Here is a 5,693-nt window from a genome sequence, read left to right on the forward strand (position 1 = left end):
TATTTTGTATTATACAAGCATGTACATTGATACTGTATAATCTGAAATTAAAAGTATGTTCTAAGGCACATGTAGTTGTTTTTGATATTTCTTGTCTTGCAATGTCTAATGATGGCAAAATTAAACAAAGTTAATGGGTTAGTAACAAAAAAAGATGATGTGAAGTACGTCATTTTCAAATATGAGCTACATTTGAAGATGGTGATGTTCTAAATGAAATGTGATTTTAAGGTCATTGGTGGATCTATTTTTCTTGGTAATATTTTCCTTTAAAATAACAGAGTACATTGCTATGTAAAAGTAGAGTAAATGTAGAGTTTCTCCATGTATCTTTAAAAGACTTGTCTATTAAGGCATACATATTCCTCATAAGAATATCTACTTTGAATTATCTCATCCTATTCAAACATTGAGAAAACATGCCAAGGAGTTGATATTTTTAATTATGCAAGCTATGTCTTAGTAAACATTTAAAATGAATAAATATTACTCATTTCAAATAGAAATATTTATAGTGTACTTGATGTATTTTTAAACATTAAATTGTATCTGCATATCAAATAAATGCATTTTCATTTTTAATAGAAATTTTAATAGGATAATTAAGAAAACCATAGAAAAAGAAATGAATAGCTATTTATTTGTACTCCACAAGTAGAAATAACAAATTATTTTTTTCATGTCTTTGTGTGTGTGTGTTTGTTTTGCATAATTGGGATCATTTTTTAATCTTCAATTATTTTGAGTACTTTCTAAATCAACATTTTATTCTTGTAACACTGCATGGTGTGGAGAAGGAATTCTATTATGAAAATGCAATTTCTGTTTTTTTATGGGTGTAGGTAGAAGAAAACACCAAATTTGTGGGCATTTAGGCAGAAATTACATTTTTTGCTATTAAAAATGATATGGCAAGAGGTATCTTTGTATATAAAATTCCAGTTTCATTTTGAATTATTTCCTTAGAATAAATTTCTAATTGTGTAATTATTAGATCTCTAAGAAATAATGACTTTAAGTTATATTTAATTACAAAAGGAAAATCATATAAAAATGTATACTCCTACAACATAGACATAAACATTGCTAATAGTTTATATGCTTCATACCTATACTAGTTGTTTTTAAATATATTGACATTTTAAATATTAGAAATATATATCTCTAATTTCATATATTTTTTCATTAAAGTCATGCTTTATTAATTGTTTTCCATACAATTATTTTAATAGCTCTTGAGAATTTCAAAATGTGGAAATATATCTTTATTTCACCAGTTGCATATCTTGAAAACTTAGTGATGTCTCCTAATATTGTAACGGAAAAACATTCTGGTAGCTACATATTTTGCATTTGCATGTCCTTTCTTTGTTTTGTTCCTAGGATTCATTCCCAGAAGGAGAATTTCAGGCTCAAAAAAAACAAAACAAAACAAAACAAAAAACATATGCTTTAGTACATTTATTCACCCACTGTTTTAGTTTCCTTGGCTTCTTGCTCAAGCAAATGCCATGTAATGGTTCATCTTAAACAATGGGAATTTATTCCCTCACAGTTCTGAGACTAAGATAGAGGTCCAAATCAAGGCATCATCAAGGCAATTCTCTCTCCCCAAGACTGCGGCATTTGGGGGCCTGGTCACCAGTGGTCCTTGGCCCTTAGCCTGTCACATGGCAAGTTCACGGCAGCATCTCCTGGTCTCTCCCTTCTCTTCTGGGTTCCAGGGATGTTCAGCTTCTGGCTGCAACCTCTGTGGCTTTCTTTCTGTCTGTCTTAGTTTCACTCTGCTCATAAAGGACTCCCTAATGTGGTATTACAATGTATATTCACACCAGTAGTGTTTGGGAGCCTCTGTTGATCCATATTTTGACAAATATATGTATTTTTTAAAATATGGTTTTTCAGGTGAATGTGCAGTGACATCACATAGCTCCTTTCATTTCCATTTCCCTGATTAAATATATGGTTCAGGAGATTTGTGGTTATTGCCATTTGAACATTACTATATGTGAAATCTGCATTCAGGAATGTGGTTTACTGTTCTATTTGGCTCCTTGACAACTCTTCTTCATTTGTAGAAGGTCTTAATATATATTCCTGATACGATTTCTTCATCAGTTATATGTGTAACAACTATTTTCTAAAATTTTGCCACTTGTACTTTCCAAATCTGTATGGTGTCTGTAAGACCTGAAGTGTTATCTCCACCTAAATTCCTTGCATCATTTATTTGTGCCCTCTCTTTATTTCTCCTAATTAGTGTAGGTATTTTTACGTCAATCTAATTGATCTTTTCAAAGGACTGGATTTGTTTTTAATGATTTTTCTCTATTGTTTAAGGCTTCTTTGCTATTGATGTCTGCACTTACTTATTCTGTTTCCTTTCTGCTTTATTCATTCTGTATTTTCTAGTTTCTATAGGCACAAGTTTACATCATTGATTGGAGATCTTTCATCTTTCCAATATCAGAGTTTAATTCTATCATTTTTGATCTAAGCAATTATTTAAGTGCATAGAGAAATAAATGTTTTCTTTTTACATTTTTTATGTTTTTATTTACTTATTTCTAAAATTTCCTTCACGATCTCTTCTTTCACTCCAGGTATTTAAAAGTGGCCCCAGGCTCACTTACACTCACTTTTCCGCCTCCCGTCCCCCGCCCCCGGCCTGTTGTGGATCCTGCCGCCAGCGCGGGCAGCCTAGGACAGTCGGCAGTTTAGGGACACTGATTCTCCCCCATCCGTCTGACCCCTGAGAAGGAGACACGTACCCCGCATTGTGAAGGGTTGGGGAAGGGGCTAGTGAACTCGGATCCACCCTGGGCGCGGAAGGTCCCGCCCCGGACAGCGGCGAGGCGGCGGCCACAGCTGATGACGGAAGCTTCGCACCAGAGTAACTCTCCGGAGACAGCACCTCAACCAAGCCCAGCAGTTCAGGGAGCTCCTATCTCTCATATTGCTCAACAGATTAATATTGTTACTATGTAAGAAGTATGAAAAGTCATTTGGCTCATTTGAAACAGAGACTACTAGTTTCAAGAGATGTCACTAAGAGGATCTGCGCCGGTGACAGCTGTACCTCTACCTGGAGAGCAAGTGCAGGTTCAGGGGCTCATCCGGACAGCTCAGTCTTCTGTAACTCACCCACCACACGGGCACACGGCGTCACCCTCATCAGAAAGGGAGGAGTCTCAGGACTCAGCTGACCGCAGAGGCTCCTCACAGAAAACCCATGGGATTCTAGCACGGCGCCCATCTTACAGAAAAATTTTGAGCACCCATCTTCTGAAGATATATGGGGCAGAAAAGGAGACAGAGAAAACCGTGGAGTCTCTACTGTCACTTCTTTGTCTGTTCCAACTCGCATCTATCAGAGCAGCACCAGCCAGTACATTGCCACTGTCCCAAATGGAGCCTTACAGCTGGCCAGTCCAGGCACAGACGGAGTACAGGGACTTCAGACATCAGCCACGACAAATTCAGGCAGTTCTCAGCAAGGTACAACAACAGTTCTCCAGTACTCACAGACCTCTGATGGACAGCAAACATTTGTGCCCAGCAACCAGATGGTTGTACAGACTGCATCAGGAGATGTGCATATCAGATCTGGACCACACCGACAGCTACTTCACTGCCACAAACTGTGGTAATGACATTGCCTGTGGATTTTACATCTCAGACAACTAAGACAGATGACCCCCAATCGAAAAGAGAAATAAGGTTAATGAAAAACAGAAAGCCTGCTCCAGAATGTAGCAGAAAGAATAAAGAATATGTGAAATGCCTGGAAAATCGAGTTGCAGTCCTGGAAAACCAAAATAAAACTTTAACGGAAGATTTAAAAACTTTGAAGGATCTTCATTCCCATAAAAGTGTTTGATTCTTAGGAAAGAAATATTTTTTTGGACTTGCCTAAAAGATAGATGGATTTCTTTTCTTTTTAATGGAGTTTTATAAATTAAAAGGTAAATGAAGCTTTTTGTTTAGGCTTTTGCAACTCAAAGTTGACTATCTCATGCAAGAGATCTGGTGACAGAGGATAAAGTGGGAAATGACCTCAAGGAAGATACTGGCACAACTGGAAGCTTTAAAACTTAAAGATATCAAGAAACAGGAAGTGAACTTTCAACAATTTGAATCTTCTAAATAACAGTAGTTGTCAATAACCCAAAAATGGCAAATAAAATGCAAATGTGGTAAAATGAATTTTTTTAATAAACCAATTTAGGTTTGTATTTCTTACTGTTTCCTAAAATTTATCTTTTTCAATTATTTGTGTATGCATGTGTGTGTATTCTTATTTCTGCCAATAGTTTCTAAATTACAAATGTAAAAGAAAAACTAATACATAACTAAATACATAAATTATATATCCTGATTATATACACTTGTTCTATTGAAGTCTTCTAAATGAGATTTTAAAAGTTTGTTTACTGAATTTTAAAGAGCTTTTGAGACTGAATTAATTATTTTTGAAGCCTTGTCCTAAAAGGCATCTAAGGTACATGAATGGAGTTGTGGTGACTTTGTAACATTTTTATTAGAATGGAAGAGAACTATTTAAAAGTTTGGCACTTTTAACTGCTTAAAAGTTTGTTTTTGGTTACTCTGGGAAGGGTGATTTTCTACAAATATATAATGAATTGTGTTTTGAGCGTATGTTCTATAAGCAGTTGAATGTACATTACTTACTCTGTTTTGCTTCAATAGAATGGAATATTTATAGGCCCTTGAAATGATATCAAAGGGTTTTTTCCAAACCCTCTGCACATGCTTACCCAAGTTTTTCCAAGAGGATTTTATAATCAATTTAATGTAGGGTTTATCAAATTTTAAAATAGTATAGTTATTAGGGCAATTTTATGTTAGAGACTATTTTGTAATGTAGCGAATGGTACCTTTATAAGAAAAGTGACTGCCAGTATATTTTTATAGCTAACCTTTATAAATTCTAATGTTGAATTTTTAATGATTATTTAAAATGTTTATATAGTTTGTTTAGTAAAAAAAAAATTTACATCTCAAAATACCATTTTTATATTATGGGAAGCACAGTTTTCAGATTGACTAATATTTGAATTGTGAGTTTTGTATTCAGTTTAATGTTCAACACCAGTATTTAACTTCTGTATTCCAATTTGTATACATTCTGAAACTGTACTGCAAAACAGTTGTGCACTCCTTATGCACTATGTATTATATTGTCTTTTATAAATTAAAGGACATTTGATAAAAAAAAAAAGTGAGCTATTCCATTTTCCAATATTTGTGGAGTTTCCAGATACCTTTTTATTTTTTATTTTTCTTGTGGTCCAAGAACGTAATTGGGATGATTTCAATCCTCTCGTATATATTGTCTAATTTAATGGCCCAGAATATGCCCTACCACCATATTCCATGTGCACTTGAAAAGAAAGTGTATGCTCCAACTGTTGGGAAGATTGTTATATAAATGTCCACTGGGATAGTGTTATTCAAATTTTGGGTTTCCTACCTGTTTTTCTCTACCAGTTTTATCAGTTAATTTGAGAGTAATTTTGAAATATTCAGCTTTTTTTATATGTAGAGTTTTATATATCCTCTCCCAGCTTAATTTGTTTTGATTCATGTGTTTTGCAGTTCTGTTGTTACGCATAAATACATTTAGAATCTTTAAATCTTCCAGGTGAACTGACCCATTATCATTAAGTAAT

The 5,693-nt window shown here is 34.3% G+C and overlaps 1 pseudogene; it reads left to right on the top strand.

The window, feature by feature from the left end:
- Positions 1-3,042: 3,042 nt before the first annotated feature.
- LOC119524345 lies at positions 3,043-3,880 on the top strand (annotated as a pseudogene).
- Positions 3,881-5,693: the final 1,813 nt, after the last annotated feature.

This window comes from Choloepus didactylus (genome assembly GCF_015220235.1).
Source record: "Choloepus didactylus isolate mChoDid1 chromosome 5 unlocalized genomic scaffold, mChoDid1.pri SUPER_5_unloc1, whole genome shotgun sequence".
Lineage (NCBI taxonomy): Eukaryota > Metazoa > Chordata > Mammalia > Pilosa > Megalonychidae > Choloepus > Choloepus didactylus.